General features: G+C 35.6%; 1 long non-coding RNA gene across 1 annotated transcript in view; it reads left to right on the top strand.

Moving 5' to 3' along the window:
- Positions 1–4333: 4333 nt before the first annotated feature.
- The window catches only part of LOC117086325, an 88590-nt gene continuing 70818 nt past the window's right edge, over positions 4334–22105 (top strand). Inside the window, exons 1-2 of the long non-coding RNA XR_004438286.1 lie at positions 4334–4415; positions 14588–14753. This is a non-coding gene — a long non-coding RNA (uncharacterized LOC117086325). The remainder of the gene's footprint in view (positions 4416–14587; positions 14754–22105) is intronic.

Genomic DNA, 22105 nt, shown 5'->3' with positions numbered 1-22105 from the left:
ATGCTCTTAAGATTAGTAATAATTCCACTTTTTCTAAATGTATGTTTGTTATCTACACATATATTAGATATTATTTCTTATATTGTTAACCCTTTTGTTTATTCTCATTTGGCAAAGTAATACAACCAAGAGAGAACAAACCAAGTTCTTTCAAAATGTGAAAATTTGGGGATGTCACAGGTTAGAAGGCAGGAGGGCATTAGTGGGCACAAAATCCCAGATGAACACCAACCAATTATCAGATTTTGACTCTTTCAATCCACTTCATGATGCACCAGGGATGTTCAGGAAAGTAAATTATCACTATTTTATCAATCATTTCCAAGACGTTTGTAAAATGCTGTCCTTTTCAGGGAAGCGGGTTATTTTCCCTTACCTAAAATGAAAATTGACAGAAATTGAGCTTAAGCATTTTACCCAACTCAGTGATTTTGGCATTTGTGAATTACCTGATGGGTACATTACACTTATTTCTTATCTAGAAATTTAAAACAGTGGTTTTGTAGGGTGAAAAATCTATTTCTATCGTTGACCCAAGTATTCCCAGTAAGGAAAGAAAAGCTTTTATCGTATTAGATCCTGCCTGCATTAAAATTGTCTTTAAATATTTTGACTTCATCGATTTGTTAAAACTATCAAATAGTTTACTTAGCAAAATAAATATTTAATTCAGAAAATAAAGCAATTACTGTGTTTAGATTCAGCCATATACTTAGAAGGTGCCCCCTTAATTGCTCAGAGTTGAAGACTTTCTTTTTCATCCTATGGTCACATTCCCTTTTAAATTAATATGTGTGTGTGTGTGTGTGTTTCTGTGTGTGTATAATTTATATATAATTAATGTATAAATATGTTATATGTAACATAAAAATATGTTTATATACAACATGAACATATATATGACATATATAAATAATTATATTCATTTGCTTATTTGTCGTACATTTAGTGATTATCAACAATATGCAAGGTGCTAAGCATGTCGCTATGTTAACAACTATGAAAAAGCCAAAGAAGTCCTTTTTGAGCTTGGAATCTAAAAGGAGAGACAGAAATCAAAGTTTGTTTCTGTCTACCTAATTAATTTATTAACATACTAATAAATGATGTTTGAGAAAATTATAAGTTGGTGTGAAAGCATAAAGTACAGGATATGGCAAGTCTGGAGATTTTGATAAAGCTTTTATAGGGAGAATTTGAATGAATCAAGCTAAGAATTTATGAAAATTGGGTTGGTAAGGAAAAGGGATAAATTCATTTTAGGAAGAAAAGGAATGGCAGAATGTCCTCAGGAAGAAGTGAGCACGAATTATTTGTGTAACAGTGGAAAATGCTAGGAAATTACTTGGAGTGCAAATTACATACCCAAGTAGAGATGTGAAAGTGCATAGGAAAGCATGGAGTATATAATATGCATTTAAAATATATTATTAATAGCTTGAAAATAAATACATGAATGAACGAATGAAGAAAAGATTTAGCAGAAGATTTTTTGCTTCAAGAGGAGCAGAAAATACTTATTAGACAAAAGTGAAAAATGCACAGAAAATTGAGTTACTTGCCAAATCTGGAAACATCAAGGAAAGAACTAAAACAAAGTGGAAAAGAAGCACAAGCTTATAGAAATTATGTTGAGACCAGAGGCTATTTATTTTTAAAATTCTAACACTTTTCTCTGAACTTATAATACATTGAAATTCATTGGAAATATTATTCATACACATATCTAAGTCAAATATATAATCTACCAAATGGTTTCTGGCATATATTTTCCTTTCAGTCTTTTCTTCAGAGCATACCATGAAAATACATGAGATAGATGGGATTTATAAAAAGAGACCTAGAGATTGTGGGGCTACTTTATTTTGAATAAATAAAAGAGGAATGAAATCTAATTTAAAAACACATCATAAGACCTAACTTATTGCTGTATACACAAAGTACATTTTAGTAGATAATATACAGATAAGAATGTTTCTTTTAAATCAATGTTTGTTGACAATGTTATCCATTATCCACTATTATTCTTATTAGTTATGTCTTACTTTTATTCAATTTTTTTCTATTGGATTTTTAATGAGAGATTAGTTTGGTTATAAGGTTTTAAATATAACAATATTATATCAGAATATATATTTCAATTCAAAAGAAATCTTTTTCCAAGTTTACAATCAACTATGTCCTTCCATAATTTAATTTGTTGAAAATGGGAAGCATACTGCTAGTACATTTTAGTAATTTTAAAATCCTTTAATAAAGGAAAAATTACGTTTTGGCTTTGAGAACTATATTCAAAAATAAAAATTGTTTCATATTCATATTTATGTTCATAGAGCATAAGGTATTCACTGTATAGTAGGTTTTTAGATTTACAAATGTTTTTGAGTAGAATATAAAAGAAATATCTAACTTCCCAATATCAGGGATGGTGTGAACATCAGAAAGCTACCTTTGTTATCCTAAAGCAACTTAGATTTTGTTGAGGCTGAGGCAGGAGAATGGCGTGAACCCGGGAGGCGGAGCTTGCAGTGAGCTGAGACCCGGCCACTGCCCTCCACCCTGGGCGACAGAGTAAGACTCCGTCTCAAAAAAAAAAAAAAAAAAAAAAAAAGTCTTATTCCGACCCTGAAAACCTCTCTACAGAGGTAGAAGAGAAAAAAAGCAATGTTATTATTGAACAAGCTTGAAACCAGGATATGATGCACATCACGGGCACTCCACTAAAGAGAATGCAGACAGAAAGAAATCTCACCCTTTTATATAGCCAAACAGATTCAGCCTATTGCATACACCTTTTCATTGTTGTGAGATCATCATAGAATGTAATGTACTTAAACAAACTTGGATGTTCTTATGGCACATAGGCTATATGGGATAGCCTATTGTTCCTAGGTTACAAATCTGTACATGTTACCAAATACTGTAGGCAACTATAGCACAATGGTATTTGTGTATCTAACCATATCTAAATATAGAAAAAGTACACAAAAAATACATTATAATCTTATGAGACCACCGTCGTAATATGATCCACTGTTGAACAAAATGTTGTGATCCAGCACATGACTACGTAGGCCTTTTAGTAATTATTCTATCTTCCTAAATAGCTTTTCTCAGTTTTGCAATTCAGTAACATCCATGGTCACCATCTAATATAAAAGTCTTGGCCGGGCGTGGTGGCTCACACCTGTAATCCCAGCACTTTGAGAAGGCGAGGCGGGTGGATCATGAGGTCAAGAGTTCGACACCAGCCTAGGCAACATGGTGAAACCCCTACTAAAAATACACAAACACACAAAAAAAATACATTTTACTCTATTAAAAATACAAAAATTAACTGAGCGTAGTAGCAGGTGCCTGTAATGTAGCTGCTCAGGAGACTGAGGCAGGAGAATCACTGGAACCCAGGAGGCAGCGGTTGCAGTGAACCAAAATCATGCCACTGCACTCCAGTTTGGGTGACAAGGCAAGACTCTGTCAAAAAAAAAAAAAAAAAAAGTCTTATTATGAGGTACAAACTGAAAGATACAGATTAAACTTTGAGTGTTTAATGTATACAGCTATTACTATTTTACGTCTTGAAGACAAACCTATTCTGTGAGTTTTTGTTTTTTTTTTTTGCATGGGATCTAAATCAATAGCTATACATTATAATAGTCAGCAAAATATTCATGAGTAATACATTCAGTTTCATGTATCAATCTGTACTTAGCTGGGAAAGAAGTTACATCACAAAGTTAGTTAAGTAGACCTGTTTTTTTGTAGTTTCTATCTTACAATGCCAAGTTTGTATTTTTCTATTAACTGGAATTTTTATGTTTTCAATTAAGCCAGTTAATTTTGTTTGTTTGTTTGTTTGTTGTTTTACAAGTAGGGCTTGTCTTAGCCCATTGTGTGTTGAGATAGCAGAATACTAAGATGAGGTAATTTATGAAGAAAGCAATTTCTTACATTTCTGGAGACTGGGAAGTCTAAGATTGAGGAGCTATATCTGGTGAAGTCATCTTGCTCTATCATAACACGGTAGAAAGCACTACATGGCTGATATTTCTCCTCCCTTTCTTATAAGGCCACTAATCTCATCATGGGGTCCCTACTCTTATGACATCATCTATCACTAAGTACATCCCAAAGGCCCTACCTTCAAATAGAAACAACACATAAATTTGGGAATTTAATTTCTGACACATGGAATTTGGGGACACATTCAAACCATAGCTAGGCTTGAGTACTTGGATTCATATTAGTTTTATTTTGCTATCAAATGATTATTAATGAAGATGGTCTCAGTTCTACTCTGTGAATAATAAAACTGTTGGTTATACAATTCCAGGTCCTGTTTCTGCTGGGAGGACAATTTGAGCTAACTGGAAAGGAGACTGTGAGAACCATTACTGGGAGTACAAAAAGGAAAGGTCATGTAACTACTTTTGATTCCTGGTAAAATGTGAATCTTAAAGTAGTCAGAATAACCCTACCGGAAATAAGGACAGCAAGACCATCTAAAATGTAATATGTAATATGTTCTCTAGAGTACCTCTTCATCTGAATTCAATACCAAGATCAGTTATTCTTGAAAACTTGAATTTCAAGGCCTTGTGAGAACCACAGTCAAATCTTCCCTGGGTGCTGTCTCCACAGGGAAGCATGACTCCAGCTGAGTTGTTTCTCTTTTGTTTTGGTTTTGGTCTTTGTTTCATTTTGTTTTAATCTCTGATAGCCAAACAAGTGATCAGCAGCACTTGAAAGCCTTCTTCCCAACATGGTGACTGTATTTTCTTTCTGGAATACCTTTTTGTAGATGAAATTTCCTGGTCCACAGAGATAGTCAATTTCCACTGGCATGTCCTTCCAGATCTTACTATCTTTAAGTTTCAGGGTTTCTAGGGAAGAGATAAACCCTTTTAGGCATTGGAAACGGTTAGAAGAGGATTTGCTTGTATCAGGCACAGGGCATGTTCTTAGACCCAAATTCATGGGCCTGCCAAATGTGGGTTCAGAGGAAAGATTCTGTGCTTGAATGCAGAGGCAGCAGGAAAAAGACTAATGACAAAACTCTGGAGATTTTAACCCGGTACATAGCTGAGTCTTAGCTAATTATTTTTTAAAATTTAATTTATCTACTTTATCTGGAGGACTGAGGAATATAAGGTGTATGATAGGTTATGGAAATCAGCACACATTTGCATAAATCCTAGGCAATGGTACAAATAAAATAGCTTTCCCTGTTTGATTCAAATACTGTGGTATCCCAAAAGTTAGAACAAAGGTTTTTAAGAGAGTCTTTACCATTTCCTGAAAATCAGTTTATATGTTTTGTTTCATTTTTGTTTTTGAAGAGGGTAAGGCCTCAGGCCATCCAGACATCATACACACAGTAAACAGACAAAGCTCTTACCTTTTACATGTAGTTCTATGAAATTCAACTACCAAAAGGCTCCTGGTAGTTATTCAGAGAGCGTTTCCTGTGGTTTCTTAGGAGTAGCTTGTAAATAATTCTGCTGACAAATATCACATCTCTCTAATATGTTTGTATTTAAAAAATCTTTTTTTGGTATGCGGGCTCAGAGTCTAGTGACTTTAAAATTCATCTCTTCTTCAGATGATTTGTTGATGACTTAATAACCCTAACCAGGCCGGGCGCAGTGGTTCAAACCTGTAATCCCAGCACTTTGGGAGGCTGAGATGGGAGGATCATGAGGTCAGGAAATCGAGATCATCCTGGCTAACATGGTGAAACCCCGTCTCTACTAAAAATACAAAAAAAATTAGCGTGACGTGGTGGCAGGCGCCTGTAGTCCCAGCTATTCGGGAGTCTGAGGCAGGAGAATGGTGTGAACCCCGGAGACAGAGGTTGCAGTGAGCCAAGATCGCACCACTGTGCCACTGCACTCCAGCTTGGGTGACAGAGTGAGACTCTATCTCAAAAATAAATAAATAAATAAAATAAAAAACCCTAACCAAATCTTATTATGTTAGATCATTCCCATAGTCCCTTTGTGAAGCATATTTTTGAACATTAAAAACGTATGTTTATTGCGGCACTATTCACAATAGCAAAGACTTGGAATCAACCCAAATGTCCATCTGTGACAGACTGGATTAAGAAAATGTGGCACATATACACCATGGAATACTATGCAGCCATCAAAAAGGATGAGTTTGCGTCCTTTGTAGGGACATGGATGCAGCTGGAAACCATCATTCTTAGCAAACTATCACAAGAAGAGAAAACCAAACACCGCATGTTCTCACTCATAGGTGGGAACTGAACAATGAGATCACTTGGACTCGGGAAGGGGAACATCACACACTGGGGCCTATCAGGGGGAGGGGGGAGGAGGGAGGGATTGCATTGGGGAGTTATACATGATATAAACGTTATGCACATGTACCCTAGAACTTAAAGTATAATAAAAAAAAAATGTTTCTTAATGTAGTATAAGTGGAGCTTCTAAGTTTTGAGTCTTCTATGTTTTATCAACAGCTTTTGAAGCTCTGTCAGCAAAATTAATTATTGAAATTTTAGCAGGCAATGGTAAAGTTCAGAACAAATCAACCATCAATTTTCTATGAGTTTTTTAGTTCTCAGGGAAGTAAAAAATCATTTTCTTTTTAATTTGTGCTGTTGCTTGACAAACTCAAAACATATGTATGTTTTGTACTATGAAAAGTACTGTGAATACTTTTGAAAACGTACACAAATACATTTTAATTCCAGAACCAAAGAAAGTCATCTCTAGTATGTGTTATCATCTTCTCTCCTTGTGGAGACTTAATTCCAGGCAAAACAGAAGCTTCTATCATTTTATGATAGGTCACTCAAGAGAATGGCCTGAACCCGGGAGGCGGAGCTTGCAGTGAGCTGAGATCTGGGCACTGCACTCCAGCCCGGGTGGCAGAGCAAGACTCTGTCTCAAAAAAAAAAAAAAAAAAGAAAAAGAAAAAAGAAAAAAGATAGGTCACTACAGCAAGGGAAGCCTTAACTAGGACACTTGTTTTCCACATGCATGACCCATAAGGAAACATTATTAAATATGAAAGATGAGCATAAACATCACATAAATCAGGTCATACTTTTCAAAATTTTGAATCTGCAAAGGTGGGGAAGAAGCTATATTCAATTTCAGCTTTTTATAAGCTCTTCATTTTACAGGGAGCAAAACCAAGGATCTGGAGAATTATGCAAATGAGATGTATTGTTCATACTAAAAAACTGGAATCCTTTCTCTACAATCCGGTGCTAATGCCTAAAACTAAGGTTTTTTTTTTTTTTTTTTTTTTTTTTTTTAGTAGTAATCCACTTACATCTGCAAAATGGACTTTGTGGCCCACAGCTATCAACCAATGACCTCAATACTTTTCCTCGGTTGAGCAATGCTGCAGTTTGTCTAGTGAGGCCTTATGCAATGGTACGAAAGCCAAGTATTCAATTTTGCATGCTCTGTAGTTTCTAAGGCCTGTGGAAATTCATCTGTATTTGAATAACTATAGATGTCTCTGGTGGGAAAAGTTTGTCTGAGTGTTTTTTTCTTTTTTTGAGAGGGGTTGTTATTGCTGTTCATTTGTTTGTTTTATAAACAATTAGATAAATTGTAGGAGAATCAAAACCCTTGTGGAATCCTTTATCTCATATTGAACTCCTTCATAAGCAAAAGGACACAATAATTTTAGTACAGGCCAGGCGCGGTGGCTCAAGCCTGTAATCCCAGCACTTTGGGAGGCCGAGGCAGGCGGATCACGAGGTCAGGAGATCGAGACCATCCTGGCTAACAGGATGAATTCCCGTCTCCGCTAAAAATACAAAAAATTAGCTGGGCGTGTTGGCAGGTGCCTGTAGTTTTGTATAGCTGTCCCAGCTACTTGGGAGGCTGACACAGGAGAATGGCGTGAACCCTGGTGGCAAAGCTTGCAGTGACCTGAGATTGCACCACAGCACTCCAGCCTGGGAGACAGAACAAGATTTCGTCTAACAAAAAACAAACAAACAAACAAAAAATAATTTACGTTCATCTGCTAGAAGAATAGAAATAAGAGAGAGAGAGAGGAAGAAAGGAAAGAAAAGAGGAGGCACGAAAATCAGAACGTGGATTAATTACAGAGAAAAACTTGCAGACAATAATATCAAAGACAGAAGAGATGCAGGATGAGGAACTTTAGGGATTAATAAAACAGACATGCTTACTTCTCTAAGTTCTTTTATCAGTGGTTGACCGTTGATATGGTTTGGCTGTGTCTCTATCCTAATCTTATTTTGAATTCTAGTTGCCACAATCCCCATTGTCATGGGAAGAACCAAGTGGAGATCATTGAATCATGGTGGCAGTTTCTGCCATCCTGTTCTCATGATAGTGAGTTAATTCTCATGATGGAGCTTCCCCCTTCACTGGGCACTCATTCTTTTTTTTTTTTTTTGACAAAGTTTTTGCTCCTGTTGCCCAGGACGGAATGCAATGGCATGATCTCGTCTCACCACAACCTCCGCCAGGCAGGTTCAAGCAGTTCTCCTCCCTCAGCCTCCTGCATAGCTGAGATTACTGGCGTGCGCCTCCACACTTGGCTAATTTTGTAGTTTTTTGTTTGTTTGTTTGTTTGTTTGTTTAGTAGAGATGGGATTTCTCCATTTTGGTCAGGCTGGTCTCAAACTCCCAACCTCAGGTGATCTGCCCACTTCGGCCTCTGAAATTGCTAGGGTTACAGGCATGTGAGCCACCTCACCTGACCAAATTCTTCTACTCCCTGCCACCGTGTGAAGAAGGACATGTTCATTTCCCCTTCTGCTGTGATTGTAAGTTTTTTGAGGCCTCCCCTTTCATGCGGAAGTGTGAGTCAATTAAACCTCTTTCCATCATAAATTATGCAGTCTAGGGTATGTCTTTAGTGGCAGCATGAGAACAGGCTAATAGGGTAAATTGGTACCAGGTAATGTGGTGCTGCTGTAAGGATACCTGAAAATGTAGAAGCGACTTTGGAACTGGGTAACAGGCAGAGATTAGAACAGTTTAGATGGCTTAGAAGAAGACAGAAAAATAGGGGGAAGTTTGGAACGTCCTAGAGACTTGTTGAATTGCTTTGACCAAAATGCTGATAGTAATATGGGCAGTGAAGTCCAGGCTGAGGCGATCTCAGATGGAGATGAGGAACTTGTTGGGAACTGGAATAAAGATCATACATGCTATGCTTTAGCAAAGAGACTGGCGGCATTTTGCCCTGACCCAGAGAACTGTGGAAATGTGAACTTGTGAGAAATGATTCAGGTTATCTGGCTAAAGAAATTCCTAAGTGGCAAAGTGTTCAAGAGGTGACAGAGCATAAAAGTTCAGGAAATTTGCAGCTTGACAATGCAATAGAAAAAAAAAAAAATCTGGGAATAAATCCAAGCCTGGTCATAAGTAACTAGTAACTAGGAGCCAGATGTTAATTCCCAAGTCAATGGGAAAAATGTCTCCATGGCATGTCAGAGACCTTCATGACAGCCTCTCCCATCACAGGCCCAGACGTCTAGGAGAGAAAACAAAGTTTCTTGCCCTGGCCCAGGGCCTTGGTGGTCTTCACAGCCTTGAGACATGGTACCCTGCATCCCAGAAGCCTCTGCCCCAGCTGTGGTTAAAAGGGACCAACACACAGCTCAAGCCATTGCTTCAGAGATGCAAACCCAAAGCCTTGGCAGCTTCCACACGGTGTTGGGCCTGTGGGTGCACAGAAGACAATAATTGAGGTTGGAGAACCTCTGACTAGATTTTACAGTATATATGGAAATGCTTGGATGTCCATGCAGAGGTGTGTTGCAGGAGCAGAACCCTCATGAAGAACCTCTGCTAGAGGAGTATGGAAGGAAAATGTGGGATTGGAGCCCCCACATAGAGTCCTATCTAGGGCACTGCCTGGTGCAGCTGTGAGAAGAGGTCCACCATCCTCCAGACCCCGGAATGGTAGATCCACCAACAACTTGCATCATGTGTCTGGAAAAGCTGCAGGCACTCAACACCTACATGTGAAAGCAGCTGGGAGGAGGGCTATGTCCTGTAAAGCCACAGAGTTGGTGTTCCCAAGGCTGTAGGAGCCCACTTCTTGCATCAGCATGACCTGGATGTGAGACATGGATTCAAAGGAGATCATTTTGGAACTTCAAGGTTTAATTACTGCTCTACTGGATTTTGGACTTCTATGGGGCCCGCAGCCACTTTATTTGGCTGATTTCTCACATTTGGAACGAGTGTATTTACCCAATGCCTGTACCCACATTGTACCTACGAAGTAACTAACTTGCTTTTGCTTTTACAGACTCATAGGCAGAAGTGACTTGCCTTGTCTCAGATGAGATTTTGGACTTGGACTTTTGAGTTAATACTGGAATGAATTAAGACTGTGGGGGATCGTTGGAAGGGCATGCTTATGCTTTTAATTGTAAGAACATGAGAGTGGGGAGGGTCATGGATGGAATGATACGGTTTGGCTGTGTCCCCACCCAAATCTGATCTTGAATTGTAGTTCTCATAATCCCCATGTGTCATGGGAGGAACCAGGTGAGATAACTGATTCATTGCGGTGGTTTTCCCCGTTTGGTTCTCACAACATTAAGTTAGTTCCCACAAAATCTGATCGTTATATAAGGAGATTTCTTATATAACCACTCTTTGCTGGGCACTCATTCTTCTTCTTGCCACTATGTGAAGAAGGATGTGTTTGCTTCCCCTTCCGTCATGATTTTAAGTTTCCTGATGTCTCCACAGCCATGATGAACTGTCAGTCCATTAAACCTCTTTCCTTTATAAATCACCTAGTCTTGGGTATGTCTTTATTAGCAGCATGAGAATGGACTAATGCAACCATCTCTATCAAATTTACTTTTCTTCTTTACTGTAAGTATATGAATATGACAAAGTAAGTGCCCTTTTAAAATTTATTCCTTGCTTTTCTGATATTTGTAATAATTGATTTTATTCCTTTTAATGGAGCTCTCAGTAAAAGATTCCTTTTTGCACGTGATCATGGCTTACCCTTTTGACAAACATTTTTTATTGGTTCTATAGCAAGTATAAGTATCACTAGAGCCAAAAGTGAAACTTTGTTTTCTTTTTCAGTTTGGAGTGTTTTTCTGGCACAGTGTGAGATGCTCTCTTCTTACATAGCCCTTTTCTTTCAAAATGCACAGGGTAGCTAAATCAGATCACTTTTTTTCCCAAGGAGCTCCAGAGACGGTTCCTTCACAGTACAAAATAAGGTAGCCTTTAAGTTGCACAGTTCTCTCCCAAAAAGATGTATAGGGGAATCAGGACAAGGTAAGAACACATGTTCCTCAGATCCTCAGAGGAGTTATCTGTACGGGAACTAGGGGGGAAAAAGAACAAGTAAGAGAAAAAAAAAGACATAAAATACCAACAACTTGTATTAATCTGTTACCAAAAGCATGTGAGAAATTATTGAGAAAGCTACAGGATAAGTAGCACCACTATTACCAATTCTCACATCTGAGTGTCCCTAAATGTATTTTAAGTCATTTTCCATTGATTCCATAGCTTTCTGGACTTCCTTAATTCCCTTGTTCCTGTGCCTCCTGTATCCTCCCCAGTCTACTTCTATACTTCCTTTTCCAATGTCATGGATTCTTCTTTTTCAACCTTTACAGATTGGCCAGAGTAGAGATCATTCCCTTTAGTACAGAATGCTCATTGATCAATTAACACAGTAAGCTTTAACATTTTTTCTTCTTTGTCTTTCTTTTGATGATACCCAAACCAAGTAGCTACTGATAAGACTTAAGTGATATTCTACACCTGGTATCCTATTACATTTTCTGTAATTCTATTTTGTAGCCTGCAAAAGAGACAAGGCAAAGGTATTTATGGTCAGAAGGCTATTTCATCTGCCATTGGATCTATGCCAATAAACTGTACGAACGTCTCAATGAATAATTAATGATAATGAATTGGGGGACTCACTCCCCTTCTGGGAACACCATTATACCTTCCACCTCACCTTTCTCAGCAAGGGTTCGACTCCAGCTATTAGCAACTCTTTTCAATGTGTCTCTTAAACTATTAAGTCCTTTCATAGTTGTGTGTGTGTATTGGAAGGGAAGATGTGTGTCAGAAAATCAGCTTCCCTCGTCCACCAGAACTCCCTGATAGAATCTTTAGAATCCTAATGTTCTTGTTCCATCAAAGGAACAAAGCTGACTGGTTACAAAATGCCATACAGGAGTCAGTACACATCCCCATGTGTGAAGCTGTAAAGGAGTTTGCTTTGCACTACTTCAACTTCTAAAGCATAAGAAAAAGAAAAAAATTATAAATGAATAATATTAACTTGCAAAGAAGGCATATAGATGAACAAGGAGTCCTCAGTAGCTTCTTGATGGCATCAGCTTTGCTTGCAGGATAAATAAAAGCAGGTTTTTCTCTGAGACAAAGGAAATGAAAGTTATATAGCTTTTTGGTTTCTTTTTCTGTGTCTACGTTTATCAATTTAACATCTTTTCTCTTTGCCTTTTTTTCCATTGACAAGTGCAGCTACTCTCCATCCTGTTGTCTTCCTAAAAGACAGCCTTTTCTTCAAGTTCTCATATTTTCGTGATTAGGTCTCCTTATATCTTCTGCTTTTCTAGCTTCATGGTACATGAATAATAAGAGACTTTTGGAGGGGAAATCAAGGCTAAGACATAGAGTGAAATCACAGTTGACCATGAGGCACTCAAACCTGTGCCCTCAAAAAGTAGATAATAACATTTTTCCCTCATCCCTCTTTTCAGGAAAAGCTCCTGACACAGATATCTTAGTTAATTTATGCTGCTGTAACAAAATTCCTGACACACGATAATTTATAAGAATAGCATGTTATTTCTCATAGTTCTGGAGGCTAGGAAGCCCAAAATCAAGGCATCAACAGGTTTGTTTGTCTGACAATAGCTCTCTCTGTTTTCAATGTGGCATCTTGTTACTGTATCCGGCAGAGGGGAGGAACACCGTTCTCACATGACAGCAGGCAGAAGGGCAAAGGAGCCAAAGTTTGAGTGAAATTTCCTTTATAAAAACCTTAATCCCATTCAGAAAGAAGAAAACCTCATGGCCTAATCACCTCTGAAGGCTTCACCTCTTCATATTGTCATATTGGCCATTGAAGTTTAACACAAATTTTGGAAGGGAGACTTTCAAACCATAGCAGAAAGAAACCATTCATCGAAGAGGTCATTAACTTCCCTTCCCTAGACTCATTCTGAGGTAATGAGGAATAAAGACAAGATGTTCAGGGGAAAAGGGGGAGTAGCCACTGCAGAAAAAGGGTCAGAAGTGTTCTGTGAAAGAAAAAGTACCTCTAATTCTCACATTTTCTATTCTATTTTGCTTTTTTCCCTTTTGCCTATCCAAATTATTTTTTTCTTGGAATAATATTCATCACATAAATACTAGTGATTGACTTGTTTTAGATGAGATTTGTATTAGTTTGCTAGGGATTGCATAACAAAATACCATAGACTGAGTGACTTAAAGAGCAAAAATTTATTTTCTTCACAGTTCTGGAGGCTGGACATCCAGAATCAAGTTGCCGGCAGGGTTGGTTTCTCAAGACACATCTCTCCTTGACATGCAGATGGTTGTCTTCTTGCTGCATCCTCATGTGGCTATGGCCTTTTTTTCTCTGTGGTTTCCATCCTTGGTATTTCTTCCTCTTATTACAAGAACATGAGTCATATTGGATAGGACTCTGCTCTTATGACTTCTTTTGGCCTTAATTATCTCTTTACGCTGTATCTGTAAATACAGTCCCATTGGAGGTTAGGTCCTCAACCTATGAATTTGGGCGATGGGAGAACATATTCTTATGTAACAAGGCCTGTCTATGAACCTCAATGCATTCATTTAATTTATTCAAATCAGAAGAACTGTCTTCAGTCTACTGCTAGATTGAATTATCATACATTTTTTCAAATATAATAGAAAGTTATTAATTCTTTAAGAGACACACTTTCAGGCAGCATTTCTGGTGTCTTGTATTTTCCAAATATATTAATACTGATGAGACATTAGAGCCTGTATTATCGATGTTTATTTAATAGTAAAATCTTGAATTTTAAGATGGGGGTTCATTTGGCTGGTATTCCAAAATTGTGCAGAGTGGAAAGAGAGGCATAATAATTCATGGTATCTTACCTGAGTGTTGTGTGCTCACAAGACCTTCAGCTGGACCATTCAGTTTAGAGAAGGCAAAACTCATTCTATCTCTGTTGCCAAAATTATTAGTGAAAATGAAAACAAAATATCCTCCCAACTCTGAAAACCTCTCTGTAGAGGTAAAAAAGAAAGTAAAAATATTACCGACTAGGCATTAAACCAGAATGTGATACACATAGGTAATTTGATAAAGAGATTGCAAACAAAGAAATTTCACCCTTTTATATATTCAAGCAGGTACAATCCATTACATATATATTTTCCAAATAAATAATAACTAGTCCTCAGTAAGAGTACTTGATAGTACCATTTGTCACACATAGTTGATCCTAAATTCACTTGGTAATTGAGGTGACCATCTGTGTTAGGTAATTGGATTTATTCAAAGGAAAAAACAAATTACCATATTTTTACAGCAAGAGGTAGTTTTGCAATTTGGAGTGAGAACCAGCCCCCTTCACCCAAGGCTAAGCTCCTACCATTCCAGAAATTGAGAATTGGGGGTACTATCTTCCTCGATGATTACACTTCAGAGAGATTGTTCCAGGTCATTGAAAAAGATATTCCTTGACCTTAAAGCTGGTGAGAGACTTATTAACTTTTATTTGGATTTGTATTTTTATCTCTATTAATGTTTAACCTTTAAACATTACCTTTAAAATTTAAAAGATTACCTTTAAAATTGTATTTATGGTATTTTTGATAACTATATACATTGTATAATAATGAAATCAAGCTAATTAACATATCTTGTAATGCACACATTTATTATTTCTGTGTATGTATAGGGTGAGAATATTTGAGGTCTATTTTCTTAGCAATTTTTGTGAATATAGTGTATCATTATTAACTATACTCACTATGCTTTATGATAGAGTCCCAGAACCTATTCTTCCTATCTGACCAAAAGTTATTTGTAAGGCTGATTTATTTCACTTAGCATAATATCCTCCAGGTTCATCCACGTTGTCACAGATGACAGATTCCTTTCTTACTAAGGTCTAAATAGTATTCTATTGTGTATGTGTATACACCCTACATTTTAAAAATCCACTTGTCTTTTCCTAGATACTTAGATCAGTTTCATATCCTAGCTATTATGAATAAAGCTACAATGAACATGGGAGAGCAGATGTCTCTTTGACATATTTATTTCAATTCATTTGAAGCAGAAATGGGACTGCTGGATCATATGGGTAGTTCCATTTTTAATCTTATGAGAAACCGCTATACTATTTTTCATAACAACTATACTAATTCATGACTCATCATCAGTGTAAAAGTATTACCTTCTCAACATCCTTGCCAATATTTGTCATCTTTCATTTGAGTTCCTTAACCCCTTATCAGACATATCATTTGCAAATATTTTCTGCAATTTCACAGATTGCCTTTTCACTCTGTTGGTTGTTTCTTTTGCTGAGCAGAGGACTTTTAGATGTATGAAATATCACTTTTTTCTATTTTTATTTTAGTTACCTTTGTCTTTGGGGGTCATATCCTAAAAATCTTTTTAAGAACTACATCAAAAACCTTTTATCCTATGTTTTCCTCTATAACTTTTAGTGTCCAGTCTTACATGTAATCTTTAATCCATTTTGATTTGATTTTTGTATATGGTTAGAAGTAAGGGTCCAATTTTATTCTTCTGAATGTGGATTTCCTATATTCTTAGCACCACTTATTGAAGAGACCATCTTTTACCAATGTGTGTTCTTGGCATCTTTGTAGAAGGCTAGTTCACCATAAATGCGTAGATTTATTTCTGGTGTCTCTGTTCTATTCCATTGAGCTACATGTCTGTTTCATGCCAGTGCCATGTTGTTTTGATTACTAGAATTTTGCTGTGTATTTTGAAATCAGGAAGTATGATCTAGTGTGACTAACTAGTCACAATAATTATATGAGATAACTAGGTTAACCAACATTTTCTAATGATTTATTTGACTATTCAGGGTCTTCTCACATTCCATTCAAATTTTGCAATTTTTTTTCTATTTCTGTGAAAAATGTCGTTGGAATTTTAAAAGGGACTGCATTAAATCTATTGATTACATAGTCTGAAAATTTTAACAATATTAATAATTTCAATCCATTAAAATGGGGTTTTAAAAATTTATTTGTGTCTTCTTCAATTTATTTCATCAATGTTTTATAAGTTTTAGTATACAGATCTCTCACCTCCTTGGTAAAACTTATTCCTAAGTATTTTTTGTGCTATTATAAATGAGGCCATTTCTTATTTCGTTTTTCAGTTTATTGTTAGTATATAGCAACACTATTGATTGTGTGTATGCTAATTTTGTATTCTGCAACTTTATTGAATTAGTTTATTATTTCTAACAGCTTTTCTGGTGTAGCCTTTAGGGTTTTCTCTATATAAAGAGTATATCATCTACAAATATAGGCCATTTAATTTCTTTCATATTTGAATGTCTTTTATTTATTTTTCTTGCTTCATCGCTCTGACTGGACTTCCAGCACTATGTCGAATAAGTGGTGAAACTAAGTAACTTCATCTTGTTACCAATTTTATAGGAATCAGATAATCACTACTGAGGAGGATGTTAGCTATGAGCTTGTCATATATGGCCTTTATTGTGTTGAAGTCCTTTGCTTCTATACCTAATTTGTTGAGAGTTTTTATCATAAAAGAATATTGAATTGTGTCAAATGCTTTTTCTTTATCTATTGAGATGATGATATGATTTTTATTCTTCGTTCTATTAATATGATATATTGTTTGTTGATTTACATACAGTGAAACATCCTCGCTTCCCATGAATAAATCCCACTTGATAATAGTGCATAAGTATTTTAAAGTGCTGTTGAATTCAGTTTGCTAATATTTTTTGTTGAGGATATTTTCACCAATGCTCATCAGGGATACTGGCCAGTGATTTCTTTTCATGTAACGTTCTTACCTGGCTTTGGTATTAGGATAATGCTAGCCTTATAAAATGAGTTTAAAAGTATTGTCTCCTGTTCAAGTTTTTGGAAGAGTTTGAGAAGAATTGACATTAGTTCTTTAAATGTTTGGTAGAATTCAGTCATGAAGCTATAAGACGCTGGGCTTTTGGTTGTTGTTATTTATTTTTTATTTTGTTTTGTTTGCCATGATTTAAACTCCTTAGTCATTAATGGTGTGTTCAGATTTTTTATTTCTTCATAATTCAGTCTTTGTACATTGAATGCATTTAGAAGTATATCCATTTCTTTTGGTTATACAATTTGTTGGCTTACAATTATTCATTGCGGTCTCTTATGATTCTTCATATTTCTGTGGTATGAGTTGTAATGTCTCCTTTTTATTTATGATTTTATTTTTTGATGTATTCTTTCTTTCGATCTTTTCTGTTGTCTTTCAAGTCTCTATTTCATTTATTTCTGTTCTGATTTTTGTAATCTTCTTCCTTCTACTAACTTTAGGCTTTTTTTTTTTTTTCTTTTATTCCTTTGGGTAACTTTAGGTTTTCTGTTTGATATTTTTTTGTTTGTTTGCTTAATGTAGGTATTTATTGCTATAAACTTTCCTTTTAGAACAGACTTTTCTGCATATCATATGTGTATTAGTTTGTTTTCACACTGCTGATAAAGACCTACCCAAAACTGGGAACAAAACGAGGTTTAATTGGATTTACAGTTCCACATGCTGGGGAGACCTCAGAATCATGGCAGGAGGTGAAAGGTACTTCTTACTGGCAGTGGCAAGGGAAAAAATGAGAAGCAGCAAAAGAAGAAACCCTTGATAAACCCATCAGATCTCAAGGGACTTATTCACTATTATGAGAATAGCATGGGAGGGACCAACCCCATGATTCAATTAACTCCCCTCTGGACCCTCCCACAACACTTTGGAATTCTGGGCAATAAAATTCAGGTTGATATTTTGATGGGGACACAGCCAAACCACATCAATATGTTATGCTACTATTTTCATTAGTCTCAATGATTTCTTCTTTGACCCAGTGGTTTATAGCTGTGTGTATTTTTGGTGGCTTTGATTTGTGTACAATGCTATGATTATGATAATAGACTATTACTCTTTTTATAAAGATGAAGAAACAGAAACTCTAAATTATTTGCCTGATATCAAAAATAGTTATTGGTAGAGATTATAATTTTTCGAGGTGTAAGATGTACAGAAATCATCAGGTTATAAATTGTTTACTCACAAATATTCATGTGTATATATTTTATGTACATAAATGAAGATACTCATGGATGACCATGAGTATAATTATGAAGATTTTAAAAGAATTGTGACTGGGTGTGGTGGTTCATGTCTGTAATCCCTGAACTTTGGGAGACCATGGCAGGTGAATCACTTGAGGTTAGCAGTTCAAGATCAGCCTTGACAAAATGGTGAAACCCTGTCTCTACTAAAAGAAAAATCACAAAAATTAGCTGGGTGTGGTGGTGAATGCCATAATCCCAGCACTCAGGAGGCTGAGACAGGAGACTCACTTGAACCTGGGAGTCTGAGGTTGCAGTGAGCCGAGATTGTGTCATTGCACTCCAGCCTGGGTAACAGAGTGAGACTGTGTCTCAAAACAATATATTAATAATCCTACTACTCATTTTTCTTTAAACTTTGTGACATTTTCTCTCAAATTGAAATCAAAATAGAAAATGAAGTATACTTATTTTTAGTGGTATTGGACTAATTAATACTTTTAAATGTAACTTTCTCATATTTTTTTCTTAACCTTTATTTGTTACTTTAGCTCCAAGGGTGAGATAAAGATATATTTTGTCTTACCAAGAGAATTTTGCAAGGGAAAACCAAACCAGTTAGAAAATATTTGTCAATAAGTAAACACTATTCCTTGTGACTGCTCTAAAACCTGGGACAGATGAGCCTCTCCTTGGGTTTGTTCTTTAGAAGTCTTCACCGATTACAATCCCCAAAATACTTCACAGTGCATTGCTATCTTTTCTTTTGGGATTCAATGTTCAGTACTGACATAGCATCGCTCCAGTGACTAACATGGTTTATGCTCCAGGGAAGCACTTCACAAGTTTTGCCCTAAGTTCTCAAAACAATTGCATCTCAAGGTCATAAGAGTTGTGGATTTCTTCATTTCTAACACTGATGGAGAGACTGAAGCATTTGGGAAAAATAGCAACAGACTTAGTGAACTTGTCGGGTCCTCCTTCTTTTACCTGGAATGAAATAGGTTCCTGAATAGCAAAACGTAATTTTTCAATAGTGTCAATTATACATTTGCTTGCTTTTGTTTATCTTCCAAGTTGAGAATTTGGATAAACCCATGATTTATTGTGGGTTTTACAGTAGCTGTACACGGTCAGGAATGAATTCTTTTGGTATTAAATAATTCTTGTAACTACTAAATTTATACATCTATAGGGCCAGCATGCATGAATAAAATATATATATATATATATATATATATATATATATATATTTTACTTTGAACATTAGAACTGTGAGTAGTTTTATTCTTATATATAAAGAAATTTAATTTTAAAACATAGTTATGTCAACTCTATTATTTTACTTAATTTTAAATATTTATTGATTACTATATATATTGATTTTAACTTAGTTTTAGCATTAAAAATGTACAAATAATGTATATTTTTACATTTATTTGTTTTTAAAAATATTTTTGAACTTTGTTCACTTTTGAATAAGATTGTACAAAATTGTAAAATTCTATGGATAGTTGGGATGAAATATGAGACTAATTATGATATATTTAGAAAATAAAAGCAGAAGAACAAGAAAGTGTAGACATAAAGACGAAAAAGTAATGAAGAAAATCTTCTAAAAAGTCCTAATTATATCTTTAAAAACTGAAAACAATGAAAGGGTGAATTGTATCATATTTGGCCTTTACAAAATTCACGAATAGAATGTAACAAATTTCATAATGTAATTAAGAATGGAAGCTATAAAAGTGAGCAAGAAAGTTATTCTTATCAAATCTCCAACATGAAGGCACTGGATATACTCCATGAAACATCAAATTCTTTTCTTAAGGAGCTTTGCTTGCAACCAAAATAATTACAGTGACAAATAAAATGTTATTCATACCTCAGAAGTAGTGGATGCATTTGTGGCCTGTGCATTAGAAGATAACATTATATTGATTAACTTGACATGTTTGCTGAGAAAGTCGGAAACTCTGAAGTGTTGCTGTATTCCTTGTTCATAAAGACACACTTTTACACAAAAAAACGATTAAAATCAGAAGACTTATGCAAGTCTCCATTGGTATTGTTATATTAATTGTGGATTATTCCAATAGAAAGGAAAATGTTTTAAACCTGGGAATCAATATGGTTGATTAAGTCCTAGCAGAAAGACATGGTTATTAGAAAACCTAATTTACATAGAAGAAAAAAATGAAACCATAATAATTAGTCATACTGTCATTCTCTGGGATAGTCTTGGGTGTCACATCTAAGTTCGAAGTTGCTTTTCTTCTTGAGTCACTTTCCTTAATAGGCTGTGTGTAATGGCAATTATTTAACCAATTAATCTCACCCATACCCAAGTTCTATTTCGGCGTTAAGGTCAAGTAATCTAAGTTGCTCTATAAATACCCTTATAGTGAATGAGGAAATTTATCATCCCAGGATTTAAAAACAAACCAGAAACAAAACTTATTTATGTTGAAATACTCAAGATAATTAACAAACATTTTAAAATCATTGATTTTATGTGCATTCTGATAGTTTTTTAAAATGTTTGAACATTTTAAATACTATTTTTTTTTTTTTTTTCTTGAGATGGAGTTTCACTTTTGTTGCCCAGGCTGCAGTGCAATGGTGCAATCTCAGCTCACAACAACCTCCACCTCCCAGGTTCAAGCAATTCCCCTGCCTCAGCCTCTCAAGTAGCTGGGATTACAGATGTACGCCCCCATGCCCAGCTAATTTTTTTGTATTTAGTAGAAAAGGAGTTTCACTATGTTGGTCAGGCTGATCTGGAACTCCTGACCTCAGGCGATCCACCCGCCTCAGCCTCCCAAAGTGCTGGGATTACAGGCGTAAGCCACAGCGCCCGGCCTAAATGCTACCTTTATGCTTGAGTTAGCATATTTGTTCTTATGGGCTTAGTAAGACCTTAATTTTTTAAACAATGAACTACTTTCTTAGGTGCTTGCAATGTTTGAGAAAATTATCTCTATTCAATTGCATATGTAGTTCAAAAAGTTTAAAATAATTTGATAAATTGTAAATAGGGTTAGATACAGTTGTTTAAAAATTTACGTATATTAGATATATTACTTAATTTAATATTTATCCAAATGCATGTTAAAAAGTGATTGAATTTGTGTATACAAATTACTTAAATGTATGATTCATATACAGAAATGATATTTGAAATTAGAGAATTAAGAAAGAGTTTCTAAGCCTGGCATAGTGATGTGCTAGTAATCCTAGCTACTATGAGGGAGGCTGATGCCGGATGGTCCTTTGAACGCAGGAGTTTGAATCCAGGTCAGGGCAACATAGCAAAACCCTTTTGCTGAAAAAAAAAAAAAAAAAAGAAAGAAAGAAAGAAGAAAGAAAGAAAGAAAGAAAGAAAGAAAGAAAGAAAGAAAGAAAGAAAGAAAGAAAGAAAGAAAGAAGAAAGAAAGAAAGAAAGAAAGAAGAAAGAAAGAAAGAAGAAGAAAGAGAGAAAGAAAGAAAGAAGGAAGGAAGGAAGGAAGGAAGGAAATAGTTTTCCAATTTATAAACTTTTCATGTGTAGAATTGATAAATAAGAATGTGTCCCCTCAGAATGCAAATTAGTTCAGCCATTGTGGAAGACTGTGTAGCAGTGAAGATCTAGAATCAGAAATACCATTTGACCCAGCAATCCCATTACTGAGAATATACCCAAAGGAAAATAAATCATTCTATTACAAAGATATGTGAATGTATATGTTCATTGTAGCACTATTTACAATAGCAAAGAC

This window comes from Trachypithecus francoisi, unplaced genomic scaffold (assembly GCF_009764315.1).
Source record: "Trachypithecus francoisi isolate TF-2019V2 unplaced genomic scaffold, Tfra_2.0 Lachesis_group1, whole genome shotgun sequence".
Taxonomy (NCBI): domain Eukaryota; kingdom Metazoa; phylum Chordata; class Mammalia; order Primates; family Cercopithecidae; genus Trachypithecus; species Trachypithecus francoisi.
This window is presented reverse-complemented; position numbering and strand designations above follow the sequence as displayed.